Consider the following 17,215-nt stretch of genomic DNA (forward strand, 5'->3'; position numbering starts at 1 on the left):
GCCTACTTGACAAAGATTGTACTGTTACGGAATACACAAAAGACACAGTTGGGTTTGCAAGGAGGTAAGTGCGTGCGTGCTAAGGTTGGGCAATATGATGAAATTTCCCCACCGACCATCGTCGGCTAAAATATCGCCAATATATTCGCGAGAAATGAATGTGTGGTTAATGGTTATGCAGCGCACACACACACACACACACACACACACACACACACACACACACACACACACACACATGCGCAGCTAATGGCCCCGCCCCCACGGTGAAGCGCACTGTGACTGAAGCAAGGTGGGAGAGAACGTCGCCATTTTCACTGGATGTAAATATGGAAGTCGAAGAGCTTGTTTCGGATTCGAGCCAGATGCAGCAGGCAAGCCGAAAGACACAACAAGGGCCATTTGCCGCCTTTGCAAGAAGCTTGTGCAGAGTAAAGATGCAAACACCACCAATTTGCATGAACATCTGCAGAAACGCAAAGTATGCAAAACTTACACCGAAAGAAACGGTCCCATCAACCGCGAGTGCAACTGCAACAACAACACCTCCGCTTCACCAGGCGCATATCCTTGGAGCCTTTGCCAAAAGTATTAAATACAAAAAGGAGAGCCCGAGATGGATAAAATCAATATCGCCAAGGACATGAGGTCTTTCCATACTGTTGAGAAGGAGTCATTTAAGGAGCTACTGGCCACATTTGACAAGCAGGATGATCTACCTGCGAGGAAATATTTTACCAAAACCACTATACCCGATTTAGTCAGGGCTGAAATAAATAAAGAGCTGGAGGCAGCGGACTTTGTCGCGCTGACCACATATATGTGGTCTACATGGCTATCTTGATAGCGTTATTCATGGCCACATTGAGATTATGGCCAAAACAATTAAGCCATGGCCATCCCAATTTCTTCATGGCACTAACAATGTTGGAGCCATTATCCGTGGTAACACATGAGACTTTCTCCTTCGTGATCCCCCACGCTTTACAGCATTCTTCGAGTTCTTCTTTTAAGACATCCGCCGTGTGGTCATCAGGGACGTATGTCGTCTCAAGTCAAAGTCTTAACCTACCCCCCACCCCATCCCCTCCTCCTAAAACTGTCTATTGTACATATTTCTTGTTTTTTTAAGCTGACTGTATTGCGTTCTGCATAGTAGTGTGTATTTGTGTGTCTTCTTAAATGTCATCATGATTTGAGTGCACAGGGATCTCATTTCAAATAAGCCAAGAGCTTTTATGATCGATCCAGTTTAGAGGACCTTGTATTGTGAATTGTACTTCAATTTACTGTTTCCATGTCTTTCTAAATAAAATATTCAATCAAGTGTTGCCATGTCTGCTTATTATAAGCGACTTTGGGCTTGTTTTTCTATGAATTCTTTCTATGAAGATGCATTGTGAGCTTGTTGATCGGCTATTTTCAATATACATATATGTATATAGATACATATGTTGGTCATGTGGCCTATTAGTCGCTTGTTTTGGTATTGTTTTACTTTTCATAGACCTGGCTGCTTATTTCTATCGCAATCTGTCATTATCTGGCAACACTGGCCTGGGTGCGTGAACGAGAATATTTAAGGGCTTGTATTTGTTATGACCCGTGTGTGTGTGTGACCCAAACGCACAGCAAGGAGGAGGCAATAAAGGGTTAAAGCCCACCCGGGCGAGTTTATTAACAGGAGGTTAAAGAACAAGGTGGGGGGAAGAGGGGTGTGGGCTCCGTAGGTTGGCACGACTCGGCAGAGAATCCCGGACACTGGAGAAGAGAGGAGAAGCAGGGTCAGTAATAGATTCACGAGGAGGGAAAGTGCACAGTAACTGTGTAAAGTTAAACTGGCTATAGCTCTAACACACTGGAATCTAAGTCTGACTGGCTATACTTTACCAACCATAGACTGGTGAAGATCTGGCGCCGAACTGCATGCAAGCCAGGCTTTTGTAGCCTCTGGAGGTGATTGCAGATGACGACCAGGTGAGGAGATTGGGAACGGGACACAGGTGTGCTGAGGTATGCTGTGGTGTGCTATGGAGCCTGTGGTGCTGCCGGGTACAGAGAGACCACAGCACCAGGATGTGGAGGCGAGGAGGAGCGAGACGTAACAGGACCCCCCCTCCAAGGTTCACACCCGGGCGAATGGCGGGCAGGGTCGGGGCGAGCCCGCCGCTGACGACCCCTCGGCCGAGGAGCAACCCGGGCAGGAGGAGATTCAGCTTGGGCGGAGGTCGGGGCAGACTGAAGGCAACAGACCTGGCAGGCGGTGCTCCAGCTGAGAATGCGCCCCGAACTCCAGCAGACGTGGGGGGTGTGAAGCTCCAACCAGGGTCTGCCCAGGATGAACGGGGCGTCCGGGGAGTGAATGACGTAGGGGCGGATGTTCTCCACGTGATCTCCCGAGACAGTGAGGGTGAGGGACTGGGTCCGGTGTGTGATGGGACCCATGGTGTGACCATTCAGAGCGAAGGCAGAGAGAGGCCTCTTTAGAGCATAGACTGGGAGTCCCACCCTCTGGGCGTACTGGAGGTCAACAAAGCTCTCATCGGCCCCAGAGTCGATAAGAGCTGCAATGGTGAGTGTCTGCCCCTGCCAGGCGAGAGTGACAGGGAATCTGGTAACACTGGTGAGGGGCTGGGAAGTGACGAGACGACTCACCCGAAAACCCAGAGTGGGCAAAACTACTCCCCCTGGTGCCCGAGAAGAGGACACTCTGGAGAGCAAAATTGGACAGGAGTGAACACTGTGCGCTGGGCTGGCGCAATACCTACAGAGTCTATGTAGTCTGCGGTGCTCGCGCTCAGCTGGAGATAAGCGGCCCCTGGGAGTCACACGGATTCGGCCCAGTTGCATGGAGTCCTCTCCTGAGGAACCAGGGAAGGCAGAAGGAACTGGCACAGGCCGAGTGAGACTGGACAGGGTGGAGGAAGATGGCTTGGCAGCAACATGATGCTGGGACGTCTTCTCACGCTTGCGTTCGCGGCGGCGCTCATCAATGGAAACGGAGAGTGAGATGAGCTGGTTCAGAGTGGAGGGTCTCACCCTCTCAGCTAAGGCGTCGTTCGTAGCCTCACCCAAGCCATGGAGGAACGCGCTGTGAAGCGCAGGCTCGTTCCAATCACAACGGGCGGCGAGGATGCGGAACTCAGCGGCATAATCTGCTACAGAGAAAGAGCCCTGCTGGAGAGTGGAGAGAGCTGTGTCTGCGTCCTGCCCCTGGACGTCGTGGTCGAACACATTCTTGAACTCCATCACAAAATCCTTGTAGATCTGCATATAGGCTGCAGACCCCTCACGGCTAGCCAAAATCCACCGGCGCGCCCTTCCGGTGGTCAGGTTAGTTATGTAAGCTATGCGGGCAGGGGAGGTGGAGTACATGCTGGGCTGGAGATCAAACACGTACTCACACTGCATGAGAAACTCCCGGCAGAGGGAGAAGGTACCGTCATAGGGGGCTGGGGCAGCAAGGTGTGGTTCCCGGCTGGGTGACATGACCTGCCCAGGGACCGCATCAGGCGCTGGGACAGGCTGGGCAGGAGCGGGGGCCGGAGGGCCCGGAGGTGGAGTGAGTCGAGCGCAGAGCGTGGCGACCTGGTCAGAGAGATCCTGGACCAAAGTAGTGAGTTGGTTAATCTGGGCTTGCTGCTGAGTGGCCTGGGACTGCTGCTGAGTTGAAACCCCCCGGAGCTCCTGTTGCACATTAGAAACGACAGCAGATGCTTCCTGTAGCAGGCGGGAGTGCTGCGCTAAAATCTGCCCCTGGGCCTGAAGCGGATTGAGAGGCGATGGTTCTCCTTCCATGCTGGCTGGGTCCAGATGGCCAGATCTTACTGTTATGACCCGTGTGTGTGTGTGACCCAAACGCACAGCAAGGAGGAGGCAATAAAGGGTTAAAGCCCACCCGGGCGAGTTTATTAACAGGAGGTTAAAGAGCAAGGTGGGGGGAAGAGGGGTGTGGGCTCCGTAGGTTGGCACGACTCAGCAGAGAATCCCGGACACTGGAGAAGAGAGGAGAAGCAGGGTCAGTAATAGATTCACGAGGAGGGAAAGTGCACAGTAACTGCGTAAAGTTAAACTGGCTATAGCTCTAACACACTGGAATCTAAGTCTGACTGGCTATACTTTACCAACCATAGACTGGTGAAGATCTGGCGCCGAGCTGCATGCAAGCCAGGCTTTTGTAGCCTCTGGAGCTGATTGCAGATGACGACCAGGTGAGGAGATTGGGAACGGGACACAGGTGTGCTGAGGTATGCTGTGGTGTGCTATGGAGCCCTCAGGTGGTGCTGCCGGGTACAGAGAGACCACAGCACCAGGATGTGGAGGCGAGGAGGAGCGAGACGTAACAGTATTTAATTGACTCTCGGATTCAGCCGTAAGATTTATATCTTGTCATATCAGAGAGTTCTGCTCCGCCAGCAAAACACCAGAAAGGCAGCAGGGCCTGACGGCGTGACGGCGTGTCGCCTGCCACCCTCAAACACTGTGCCGACCAGCTGGCACCAGTCCTCACTTCCATTTTTAATCAGTCCTTGCTACTCTCTATCGTGCCTGCTTGTTTTAAGTCAGCAGTGATCATCCCAGTCCCAAAGAAGACTAACAACATCACCTGTCTTAATGATTATAGGCCTGTTGCCTTAACATCGGTCATTATAAAGGTCTTTGAGCGGCTGGTGTGCAGATGTCCAGCATCTCACTGGATTCCCATCAGTTTGCCTATAGGGCAAATAGAAGTGTTGACGATGCAGTGTCCTTGTGTTTGCACTCTATCCTTCAACATCTGGACCAGGGTTGTGCCTGTATATGCACGTATTTTATTTGTCGACTACAGTTCTGCGTTTAACACCATCGTTCCTGTTAAGTTGATCCAAACCCTACAGGAACTGGGTGTTAAAGGAGACACACCATGAATTTAAAAAAAATATTTGATATTTAATATCATATGGTGTATGTCCCTCAAACCATTTTCAAAAGGTTTGAGCCTAATTCAACACTCAGATATACTCATCCCAAGTCAATTCTCTCAGGCTTATAAAGCACTTTCAACTGCAATACCAAAACGTCCTGTTGGGCAGAGGGGTGCTGTACTGCGGTACTGAGCAATTCTTTCTGTAAAAATACATGGGCAGAAAGTTTCGTGAGGTAAGCTAACTTGCCATTCTGAGATGGCCTGTTCAGACACGCCCATTCTGAAAATCTCTGAAATGAGAATGAATGACTGAATGTTAAAAAAAAATATTTTTTGGGGTACAAGAGACACTGGGGAGCCCAAAAAATACAAAAAAAAATACAAAAAAGTGAAATTCATGGTGTGTCTCCTTTAAACAATCCATTTGCAAATGGATTTATGACTTTTTAAGTGACAGAAAACAAGCTGTCAAAGTCGGCAAATGAATCTCACAATTCAAGGTCTTGAACACAGGTGCCCCCCAGGGCTGTGTTCTATCTCCTTTTCTATATTCTGTCTACACTATTTCTGTCAATCACACACTAATTCAGTCCTGTTGTTTAAATTTGCAGATGACACCTCTGTGGTAGGCCTAATTACAAACAGTGATGAATCTGATGTACGAGTGATGTACGAGTGATGTACGAGCTCCGTAACACCGCAACGTTTTTCCCTCTTTTTAGTATTTTTTAGCCTTTTCTTTATCTCCTACACCGTCGGGTGCCTAAGGAGTTATGATAGACAAGCACTTATGGACATCAGAAAAGCGATTGCACATAGAATTTCGGACTTTTTTACCGAAAAACCTCCACCCGGCTGGGTGGGGGGAGGGGATCCCTTTGTTGGAACAACAACGCAGAAGCGACGCAAACGAAAACGGCGACCCGGCCGTCGCGGACGGAGAGCAGGCGTCCTCGTTAAAACAACAAAACGTGGATATAAACCTGCACTGCCTTCAATCCTGCTAGCGAACGTTAGCTCTCTGTGTGGACCACCGCTAGGAAGCTCTGACCACCACGCCATCCAGCTGCTACCTGCCTACAAACAGAGGCTAAAAAGGGAGCCGGTCGCTGAGAAGGAAATCCGAATCTGGTCCGAGGACACAGACGCTATGCTACAATCCTGTTTCTACCAGACTGACTGGGGGATGTTTAAGAACGCCGCTGGGAATAACATCAACGAACTCTCAGACTCAGTCACTGGCTTTATCATTAAGTGCATAGACGACATAGTCCCTAAAAAGACAGTTCGGAGCTATCCCAATCAGAAACCATGGATGAACAGCGAAGTACGTGTACACATGCACACACGGGATGCTGGTTTCAAATCTGGCGACGTGGAAACGCGTAACACGACGCGCGCGGCCCTAAACAGCGCCATCAGGAAAGCGAAAAAGGCCTACACTGAAAAGATACAAGACCAACTCAGCAATGGCAACATCAGGAGCACGTGGCAGGCGGTACACACCTTGACAGACTGCAAAACAAGAACCAGAAGCGAGGTGAACCCGCCTGCCTCCCTCCCCAATCAGCTCCAACCGCGGCAGCCAAGCAGGGGCATCAGCAACACCAGCAGAGGAGAACCCTCTAATCATCTCGGAGAGAGAAGTGCGTACAGCCTTTGCACGGGTCAACATCCACAAGACAGCCGGACCTGATGGAATCCCAGGCCGGGTCCTTAAGGCATGTGCAGACCAGCTGGCGGGTGTCTTCGCTGACATCTTTAACCTCTCCCTCTCCCAGGCTGTGGTCCCTGCAGGGTTCAAAATGTCAACCATTGTGCCCATTCCCAAAAAGGCCAGAGTGACATGCCTGAATGACTGGAGACCTGTCGCTCTCACCCCGATCGTCAGCAAGTGCTTCGAGAAACTGGTGAGGGAATACATCAGCTCCACGCTACCTGCCTCGCTGGATCCGTGGCAGTATGCATACCGCAAAAACAGATCCACCGACGACGCTATTGCCATGGCTCTCCACACCGTCCTCTCGCACATGGACAACAAGCTGCTGAAGGACAAATATGTACGTATGCTGTTCGTGGACTACAGCTCAGCATTCAACACCATTGTCCCAGCAATACTTGACAAAAAGCTCAGAGACCTAGGGCTACACCCAAGCATGTGCGACTGGATACAGGACTTCCTGTCCAACCGACATCAGGTGGTGAGAATGGGCAGCATCACATCTGACCCCCTGACCCTCAACACCGGAGCACCCCAGGGATGCGTGCTGAGCCCTCTCCTCTACTCCCTTTACACGTATGACTGCATAGCCACACATGTCTCCAACACCATCATAAAGTACGTGGACGACACGACAGTGATAGGCCGAATCGTAAACAACGACGAGTCTGACTACAGAGATGAGAGCAACTCACTGGCGCTCTGGTGCCGGGAGAACCACCTCGCTCTCAACGTCGACAAGACCAAAGAACTGATCGTGGACTTCAGGAGGCCGCGGAGAGACCATGCGCCCATCCTCATCGACGGTGCTGCAGTGGAAAGGGTCAGCGAGTTCAAGTTCCTCGGAGTACACATCGAGGAGGACCTTAAATGGGAGACGCACACCACACACGTGAAGAAAAAGGCTCAGCAGAGACTGTACTGGCTCCGCCGCCTGAATAAGCTTGGAGTAGGACAGCGCATCCTCAAGCTGTACTACAACAGTTCGGTTGAAGGCGTCCTAACAGGCTGCATCACGGCCTGGTACGGGAACTGCACTGCCCGAGAGAAGACCAACCTACAGCGAGTAGTGCGATCGGCAGAGCGAATAATGTGAAGCGAGCTCCCAGCGCTTCAGGATCTGTACAAGAAGCGGTGCGTGGTCAAAGCCAAGCGCATCATCAAGGACAAGTACCACCCAAGTCACAGACTGTTCAGAACCCTACAACGACCACGACCGGGCAAGGGGACCTACCACAGTATCAAGAGTTCCACCACCAGGTTCTGGAATAGTTTTAACCCGGCTGCTGTCAGAATGCTGAATGGAGCATGAGCCCTTTTTTTCAGCAGCCTGACAACAGGCGGTACTGCCCAGCTTGTTGCAGACTTTTTCTGGCTCTTCCTGAACACACCTGTGGATTATTATACCAGGAAAAATGACTTGGACTTATGAGGAATCATACCAGGAAAAAAGACCCTTCAGGTGTACGTACAGTTTGTGACAAAAGCTTTAGTCAAAATGCTAATCTTAAGAAACACATGTTGATACACACAGGAGAAAGGGCTTAATTGTACTCTTTGTGGCAAAAGCTTTAGTCAAAATGCTAAAGATTACTTTTTGTTGCTCTCCTTCATGGAGCTACTTGCGGATTATACCAGGGTCAGTCCACCCTTAGGTGAACACGCACTGACCCTCTGCACCTTAATCCCCATGTATAACGCACAAACTTTTTTTGATTTTTTATTATTGCGCTCTTTTTTCTCTCTAAGCACCTTAGCGTCTATAAGTATATCATGCACAGTATACATACATTGCTGCTATGCTCAGGCACCTTAGTTTGTCTCTTATCTCAGGTACTTTGTAAATATGTAGATAACTTGTTTTTGGCCTTCTTGTTCTCTGTTGATCTCCTTCCCACTTAACCCCCTACCCCTCTTCTTTTTCTCTCTCCCCACTCTTCTTTCTACGGAATTTAACGTTGCGATGGGAGTGTTGTACAAAAACGAATTTCACCCACTTTTTTACCTTGTAAACCTGTGATGTGACAATAAACCTGATTCTGATTCTGATTCTGATCTGGTAATCGTAATGAGATAGATGACCTGGTGAGGTGGTGTGAGAACCACAATCTCATACTTAACATCTCAAAAACCAAAGAGATGGTTGTTGACTTTAGGAGGAAGAACAAACCCTCCCTTCCTCCTCTCTCCATAAATGGAGTAGAGGTTGAGAGGGTCTCCTCGTTCCGGTTCCTCGGAACCACCATCCACGAATCCCTATCATGGGAACTCAACACCAGCCTCAAGGTCAGCAAATCCCACCAGCGTCTCTACTTCTTGCGGCAGCTTAGTAAGTTCAAGGTCAGTAAAACAGCCATGATACACTTCTATAGGTCTGTCATTGAGAGCGTGCTTACCTTTTCTATACTTGTCTGGTAAGGTAACACAACCGCACAGGACAGGACACGTTTGGAGAGGGTTACACGTCAGGCAGCTAGAATAATCGGTTCGAGTCTTCCATCGCTGTCATCACTCTATCCCACTAGACTGATGAAGAGGGCTAAAAAAATCATAGCCGACCATTCCCATCCAGCCCATCACCTTATCAATCTCCTCCCATCAGGTAGGAGATATGGCAGCATTGGGAGTAGAACCTCCCGTTTTAGAGACAGCACATACCTCCAAGCAATCAGGCACCTTAACGACGCTCTTGCACTACAAACTAGACGGTATGCACTTTAAATATGCACTTTAAAATGCTACATACTTGAATTGCACTAAGCACTTTCTACTGTCTGTACTGTATACACGTGCCAAAGCTGCAGCTTACATTGTTCCTGCTGTTCTGTTGTTTTGTTTGTATGGTTGTTTGGTTCTGTTTTTTTTTTTTTTGTGCTGTCTTGTATGCGAGAGGAATTACCAAGACAATTTCCTATCAAACTTGTTTTGAAATGGCAAATAAATACTTGAACTTGAACTATCCTGCAGAATGCAACCAGACCAGTATGGCGGGGAATGAATGCTATTGGTTGTGTAGCTTGTCAATCAAATCATCCCTCCCCTCCTAGAGCATAGCCTATTTTATCGTTGTTACGACCTTATAAGGTCTAGAGGTTATAAAGGAGTAACATATTTCAAACCAAACCAGGGTCAACAAAAAGGGTACAATTTATTAATAGGATCAACTTAAATTCACAAGGGATAAACAAACAGGGAAAGCGCAAATGTCAGGGTGGCCAAAGCCAGATAACTCTACCTGAAAAGAAAACAGCCTAATCTACACCAAAACAGAAAGTACTCCATAACTCCCTAACTAAGAAAAACAGGGACAAAAGGGGGAACAAAATAAATGACGGCACACCCCTACCAGCTTCCCTGTTCAAAGGCACTCAGGAAAAGGTTTTGTTTTTCCAATTTTAAAATATATGGGACTATAATTTACCAAAACCTATCATGATGATTGAAATGAGACTTTAAACTAGTGACTGGAAGCATATAGTATTTATGACAATGTTTATTAAGGTAAGAAAAGTGTAAAGTTTGTCAAAATTCATCCACTTGCATTGAATAAATTCTTTCTGACACCAGCAGGGGTAAAACAGCGAAACTACAGGCCATTCATATGAACTGTCACGTGAACTCTCTTCCTTATTCGAGTCAAGGAAGTTTTTGAAAGGAAAGGACAGAGTCCGTCCGTTCTCTAGATATATGACGTGACACTCACGGGTGGCAAAATCGCACCGGAAGTTCGATGAATAACATTGCAGTGGATGGAGCCGGCTGGAGCAGCTCATGAACAAACATTATTTGTGAATGATTGAGACCATTGTGAAATAATCGCTTCAGGAAAATAAAAGAAAACATATCACACATTTCTTCCTGCTGTCTTGTTTTTCCATTTACACTCTACATCATTTTATGTAGGTATCCAAAGGGCAGAGAGAGAGTAATCTCTCATAGAACAAACAGCAGAGGTCGCTGTTTTTCATTTTCAGTTGGGTCTGGCTACGCGAGACTACAGAGAGAGTAAAATTCTCACTGGGCAGCTCCCAACTCCCAGGTGTTCATAGATTGATTGACAGGCATTGATTGACAGCTGTCTGCCAATCAATCAGTCAACACCTAATCACAGCTAATTGTTCATTTAAATGAATTGACCTTAGTAAATGTGCTTATAGTTGCCACTGCAGGTCAGTCCTTTAAATTAATTTCATATGTATTTACAAACATTTCCATAACACAATTACCAATAGGACAACTTACTTTGTTGCTTGTGAAACTCCTACTCTCCTACTGAAATTACATAAACTCCTACTGAAAATGTATTAGCTGTGATTAGGTGTTGACTGATTGATTGGCAGACATCTGTCAATCAATGCCTGTCAATCAATCTATGAACACCTGGGAGTTGGGAGCTGCCCAGTGAGAATTTTACTCTCTCTGTAGTCTCGCGTAGCCAGACCCAACTGAAAATGAAAAACAGCGACCTCTGCTGTTTGTTCTATGAGAGATTACTCTCTCTCTGCTCTTTGGATACCTACATAAAATGATGTAGAGTGTAAATGGAAAAACAAGACAGCAGGAAGAAATGTGTGATATGTTTTCTTTTATTTTCCTGAAGCGATTATTTCACAATGGTCTCAATCATTCACAAATAATGTTTGTTCATGAGCTGCTCCAGCCGGCTCCATCCACTGCAATGTTATTCATCGAACTTCCGGTGCGATTTTGCCACCCGTGAGTGTCACGTCATATATCTAGAGAACGGACGGACTCTGTCCTTTCCTTTCAAAAACTTCCTTGATTCGAGTCAATTTCAAAGCAGGAAGCTGGGCCCTTGGTTTTTACGCTCCATTGATAAATGAGGGCCAACGTACGTATATTCAAACTGTTGTCGTTCATTTATTTAATGATTGGAGAAAGTATATTCATTCATATATTTAGTCATACACCTGCCACAGAACACCAAATTGTCTGCAGACTCCATGTGGCGGCAGTAGCGGTGCCGGGAGAGGGATAGTCTGGTTATCTAATGTGCAATCACGTTTCAGCATTTCCTAATTCCCCCATTAGATGGGAAAGCTACTCTCATTTGACTGCTGTGTCACGCCTCCTCATTTCCATTTAATGGAAATGCTCGATTCTAATTAGGTGGGGAAAAGATGGAGCTGGAGATGAAAAATTTGGAGACACCTGATTTGTTTTTTGCAACCAACCAGCGAGCATTCCATCTTTTTTTAAGATGGTAAAGCAGAGTTTGCTAGCACATTGTTTGTTCATTATATTTTGTATAATTATTTCATGCATGATAGATAGTTATTTTTTTCAAACATTCAAAGACATGCATGAAATAATTATACAAAATTTAATGAACAAAAAAAGGGCTAGCAAACTCTGTGCACGCGCTACACACTGCATATAACTCAGTCCATAATTATGTGTATACAGTATATATGCATATATACCTGCGGGCCCCGCCGGTCAACCCGCGGCGCGGGTGGGTCGAGTCAGAATTTCGGAGGCAATTATGCGGGCTGCGGGTGAGCGGGTCACGCGCTCTCACACGCCAAAAAAAAAAATAATAATAACATGCTCTTGTTTTGTCTTTATTCCCTGTAAGAATAATAATAATAATAAATATAGCTGCAAGCAGCAATGAGCGGTTTCGAGAAAACTGGCAGAGTGGCAGACTGGCAGACTGGCAGAGTGGCAGACTGGACAGTGACAGAGTGACAGACAGACAGTGACAGAGTGGCAGACAGACACTGACAGACTGGCGGACAGACTGTGACAGACTGGCAGACTGTGACAGACTGGCAGATTGGCAGAGTGGCAGACTGGCAGACTGGCAGACTGTGACAGAGTGGCAGACTGGCAGACTGGCAGACAGACAGACAGACAGACAGTGACAGAGTGGCATACTGGCAGACTGTGACAGACTGGCAGACTGGCAGACTGTGACAGAGTGGCAGACTGTGACAGAGTGGCAGACTGGCAGACTGGCAGACTGTGACAGAGTGGCAGACTGTCAGACTGTGACAGACTGGCAGACTGGCAGACTGTGACAGAGTGGCAGACTGGCAGACTGTGACAGAGTGGCAGACTGGCAGACTGTGGCAGACTGGCAGACTGTGACAGAGTGGCAGACTGGCAGACTGTGACAGAGTGGCAGACTGGCAGACTGGCAGACTGTGACAGACTGGCAGACAGACAGACTGTGACAGAGTGGCAGACTGGCAGACAGACAGACAGACAGACAGACAGACAGACAGACAGACAGTGACAGAGTGGCAGACTGGCAGACTGGCAGACTGTGACAGAGTGGCAAACTGGCAGACAGACAGACTGTGGCAGACTGGCAGACTGGCAGACAGACAGACAGTGACAGAGTGGCAGACTGGCAGACAGACAGACTGTGACAGAGTGGCAGACTGGCAGACAGACAGACAGTGACAGAGTGGCAGACTGGCAGACAGACAGACAGACAGACAGACAGACAGACAGACAGTGACAGAGTGAGAGAGAGACAGACAGACAGACAGACAGACAGACAGACAGACAGACAGACAGACAGACAGACAGACAGAGAGAGAAGCAGACAGACAGACAGACAGACAGAGTGAGAGAGAGGCAGACAGACAGACAGACAGACAGACAGACAGACAGACAGACAGACAGACAGACAGACAGTGAGACAGACAGACAAACAGACAGTGACAGAGTGGCAGACTGTGACAGACTGGCAGACAGACAGACAGACAGTGGCAGACTGGCAGACAGTGACAGAGTGGCAGATTGGCAGACAGACAGTGACAGAGTGAGAGAGAGGCAGACAGACAGGCTACCAGGAGTATGTTTGTAACGAAGTAAGAATTCCAAATAATGATCACCTCAATGCATTGTTGGGGACAGGGATCAAACCAGCGACCTATGGATTCACAGGCTGCCTCTCTTCTCATTGAGCTAGAGATATGGCCTCCCTGATGGTGTCTGTTGATATCTATAGGTTTTTCCGTCTGTTATGGACCAAGCCTCTGTTTCGCTAACTACTGTAGATCACTGATTCACAAAACATTTACCAATAAAGTTTTTTTTTGTGTGAAAATAGTCGATCTACAAGCTCACAACGCGTTGCTATCTAAAAAGGTGTGAGATTGTAGATCAGCTATTTTCACAAGAAAGTATGTCATACATAAAAAACAACTACTCTCAAAAGCAATTCATGGTATTGTTTAAAAAGTGCACATGTCTGAATTAACAGGTAGTCCTTGGGCCAGACGAGATATCACTACCACTAAGTTGGCAAAACCTTACCTATACTAAATTGTTTTTTGGGCCAATATAAGTAAATAAAAATATGATAGACTTTCCATAGGAGCAGCTTTTTATATTTTTTGACATGTTGTTATTTTTCTCTATAGGCGGATTTTCATTCATAGCCAACAACATATTAAAAGTTATATAACACACTTTTTGGACATCACACTGCTCCTTTTTTTAATAAATTAAACAAACCTGTGTCCAATTAAAGTAGTTGATGAAGTGGGTGTGGCCTATTTGGTGGTGGAGCAGTTTTTTTCAGGAATCAAAGCTGAAGTAGTAGAGGCCCTAGGAGGGGTCCACGCGCGACTGCTTATTTTTTTTTCTAGTTTTGATTTTTGGCATCCATAGGACCTCTAATATTGGGATTTTGATGATCCCAAGAAAAAAAAGTGGTCCCAAGTGTGTTTTTTTCAATGTTTTATTAACCCTATGAGACCTGCGGGATGGCTGGCTGGAACGCCGGCGAGACTGTCTTTCGGAGACTGTGGAACACTCAAGACGTAGCCCAAAGATAGAGATACCATTTGATTCCAGACAACCTCAGGTTTCCAATGGGACCAACCTTGTCATGCTACCTTGTCGGGAAGGGGGCTAAATACCTAATGATTCAAAGTTAAGACAACATTTTGGCGAGGGAAAAACAACCATCACCATTTTCCAAATGGTCCCTTGAGCTGTCACCTCAATATATGTGAATGAAAATGGGTTACATGGATACCTACAAGCCTCTCCTGTACAGACATGCCAAATGTATGCCTATCTCATGCAGTTCTGGGCAAGAACCATGCAGTGTTTTGCATGCAGTACAAATATGTAATTTCTGCCTATTGTAAAAAGGAGACCACTTCTAGGAGAGGAGACTGCATCTATAGCTGTATGAGACCACTGTACTGTATCTAGAAACCACTGTACTGTATCTAGACCACCACACTGTATCTATTGCTATATGAGACCACTTTACTGTATCTAGAGACCACTGTATTGTGTATATACCACCGCACTGTATCTATTGCTATATGAGACCACTTTAATGTATCTAGAGACCACTGTATTGTATATATACCACCGCACTGTATCTATTGCTATATGAGACCACTTTACTGTATCTAGAGACCACTGTATTGTATATATACCACTGTACTGCATCTATTGCTACATGAGACCACTGTACTGCATATATGAGACCACTGTATTGCATCTAGACCACTGTGCTGCATCTATATCCCACTGTACTGAATCTATAAACCACTGTGCTGCATCCAATCCCACTGTACTGAATCTATAAACTACTGTACTGCATGTATAGACCATTGTACTGCATCTATAGACCACATACATTGACCACTGTACTGTATCTATAGACCACTATACTGCATCTCAACTCAACACAGCTTTAAACATGTATATATAAAGCACATTTAACATGACTATGTCGCCACAAAGGCTCGGTAGATGCAGTACAGTGATCTACAGATGCACTAGAGTGATCTACAGATGCAGTATAGGGGTCTACAGATGCAGTATAGGGGTCTACAGATGCACTAGAGTGGTCTACAGATGCACTAGAGTGGTCTACAGATGCAGTAGAGGGGTCTACAGATGCACTACAGTGGTCTACAGATGCAGTAGAGTGGTCTACAGATGCAGTAGAGGGGTCTACAGATGCAGTATAGGGGTCTACAGATGCAGTATAGGGGTCTACAGATGCAGTATAGGGGTCTACAGATGCACTAGAGTGGTCTACAGATGCAGTAGAGGGGTCTACAGATGCACTACAGTGGTCTACAGATGCACTAGAGTGGTCTACAGATGCAGTAGAGGGGTCTACAGATGCACTAGAGTGGTCTACAGATGCAGTAGAGGGGTCTACAGATGCACTAGAGTGGTCTACAGATGCAGTAGAGTGGTCTACAGATGCAGTAAAGGGGTCTACAGATGCAGTAGAGGGGTCTACAGATGCAGTAGAGTGGTCTACAGATGCACTAGAGTGGTCTACAGATGCAGTAGAGTGGTCTACAGATGCAGTGGAGGGGTCTACAGATGCAGTAGAGGGGTCTACAGATGCAGTAGAGGGGTCTACATATGCACTAGAGGGGTCTACATGCAGTAGAGTGGTCTACAGATGCAGTAGAGGGGTCTACAGATGCACTAGAGTGGTCTACAGATGCAGTAGAGGGGTCTACAGATGCAGTAGAGGGGTCTACAGATGCACTAGAGTGGTCTACAGATGCAGTAGAGGGGTCTACAGATGCAGTATAGGTGTCCAGAGATGTCTACAGATCACGACAGTAGTCGACAGACATACTAGAGGGGTCTACAGACACACTAGAGGGGTCTACAGATCACGACAGGGGTCTACAGATGCACTACATGGTCTACAGATGCACTGCAGTGGTCTATCGATACAGTACAGCAGTCTATAGATACAGTAGCTAGTCTATAGATGCAGTACAGTGGTCTTTAGATGCAGTACAATGGTCTATATATGCAGTACAGTGGTTTATAGATTCAATACAGTGGGATATAGATGCAGCACAGTGGTCTAGATGCAATACAGTGGTCTCATATAGCTATAGATGCAGTACAGTGGTCTCATATAGCAATAGATGCAGTACAGTGGTATATATACACAATACAGTGGTCTCTAGATACAGTAAAGTGGTCTCAGATAGCAATAGATACAGTGTGGTGGTCTAGATACAGTACAGTGGTTTCTAGATACAGTACAGTGGTCTCATACAGCTATAGATGCAGTCTCCTCTCCTAGAAGTGGTCTCCTTTTTGCAATAGGCAGAAATTACATATTTGTACTGCATGCAAAACACTGCATGGTTCTTGCCCAGAACTGCATGACCATCTTGGATGGCATCTTGAAAATTATGCCTTTCTGCTAAGTATATTTTCCTGGATATTTGGGACGTTCTCAAGCATGCCTAAAGGTACCAGAATCAATTGAAAACCCTTTTGTATCAATGTTTAGGGAGGTTTAGTGGTAATCTTTCTTATATGCCTATTGACCGGTCTATTTCTCATAAAAAGTGCTTGTTTAAGATAAGGCTGAAAATGACCACCCCAGAATGAAATACTATGGGTAAATTATACATTTCCTGAATCCTTAGGGTCATGACAGTATTCCAGTTGTTGTGTTTTGTGTCTCTGATGTTTCTTGATGCCACAGAACTAAAAGACAATATATGGTTTAGGCGGAAATTGTGAGAAAAAAAAGGTTATTAAAGGTTTGAAGAGGTCCAGTGACCACTGTACTTATCATACATAGTCACCAAAGG

This window comes from Gymnoscopelus microlampas (genome assembly GCF_963454915.1).
Source record: "Gymnoscopelus microlampas genome assembly, chromosome: 20".
Taxonomy (NCBI): domain Eukaryota; kingdom Metazoa; phylum Chordata; class Actinopteri; order Myctophiformes; family Myctophidae; genus Gymnoscopelus; species Gymnoscopelus microlampas.